This window comes from Otolemur garnettii, unplaced genomic scaffold (assembly GCF_000181295.1).
Source record: "Otolemur garnettii isolate 467f Iridium unplaced genomic scaffold, OtoGar3 scaffold00031, whole genome shotgun sequence".
NCBI lineage: Eukaryota > Metazoa > Chordata > Mammalia > Primates > Galagidae > Otolemur > Otolemur garnettii.
This window is the reverse complement of record NW_003852426.1, coordinates 2,217,793-2,219,330: the sequence shown is the minus strand read 5'-3', so window position 1 is coordinate 2,219,330 and position 1,538 is coordinate 2,217,793.

The following is a 1,538-nucleotide window of genomic DNA, read 5'->3' as shown; positions in this document are numbered from 1 at the left end:
GTCATTGTTGTTTGGCGGGTCCGGGCTGGGGATTCGAACCTGCCACCTTAGGTGTACATGGCTGGCGCCTTAGCCGGTTGAGCTATAGGTGCCGAGCCTGTATGTCTATTTTTAAGCCAGGATCATACTGTTTTAGTTCCTACAGGCTTGTAGCATAATTTGAAGTTAGACAATGTGATGCCTTCACTTTGTTCTGTTTGTTTAGGACTGCATTGGCTAGTTGGGCTTTTTTTTTTCTTTTTGGTAGCATATGAAGTTTAGAATTGTTGTTTCCTAATTCTGTAAAATGTGACTTTGGTATTTTGGTGGGAATGCACTGAATCTGCACATTGCTTTGGGCAGTATGATCATGTTAATGATCTTAATTCTTTCCATGAGCATGGGTGTATTTCTACTTTGTAGAAGCTACAATTTCTTTCATCGGTGTTTTGTAGTTGGTATAGCAGAAACCTTCACATGTTAGTTACATATATTCCTAAGTATTGTTTTTCTAAGTGTTGTAAATGGGGTTGCCTTCTTGATTTAGTTCTCACCTAGATCGTTATTGATGATTTTTACACATTGATTTTGTATCCTGAAACATTATTGAATTCATTTATGAAATGTAACTGTTTTTAGAGATGTCTTTAGGTTTCTAGACCTAAGATCCTATCCTCAGGGAAGAGGGACAATTTGACTTCCTCTTTTCCAGTTTCGTTGCCTTTCATTTTTTGCTCTTGTCTGAGTGTTCCTTTTAGGACTTCCAGTAGTGTGTTGAATAAGAGTGATCAGAGTAGGACTCTTTGTCTCATTCCTGTTCTTCAAGGGAATTTGTTCAACTTTTTCTCATTAAGTATGACATTGGCTGTGTGTTTATCATATACGGCCTCTATAACTTTGAGGTATGTCTCTTCTTTCCCTAGTTAATGATTTTTACCAGGCATGGATGCTAAGTTTTATCTAGTGTTTTTCTAGATCTATTGATGTGATCATATGGATTTTGTCCTTAATTCTATTTATGTGAGGTCTCACATTCACTGATTTGTGTGTGTTGAAGCATTCTTGCATCCCTGGGATAAAACTCATTTGATCATGGTGAATTATCTTTTTGACGTGCTGTTAGATTCAGTTTGCTAGTAACTTGGAGAGCATTTTTGCATCTGTGTTCATCAGGGATCTTGGTCTGTAGTTTTCTTTTTCATGTTGTCTCCTTGCCTGGTTTTGGTATTAGAATGATGTGGCTTCATTGAGTTAAGTTAGGGCAAATTCCCTTTTCTTTAATTTTTTGGACCATTTCAGGGGTGTTAATATTAGTTTTTCTTTACATGTTTAGTAAAATTCAGCTGTGAATGCTTCTGGCCCTGAGCTTTTGTTGTTTTTGCCGTTAGGAGATGTTTTATTACTGATTCAATCTCATTGTCATTATCGTTCTGTTTGGGGGATCTATTTCTTTCAGGTTCAGTCTTAGGAGAGTGTATATTTCCAGACATTTATCCATTTTTGTCCAGGTTTTCTAATTTGTGAATGTATCATCGTAATAATCTTTGGTGATCTTCTGT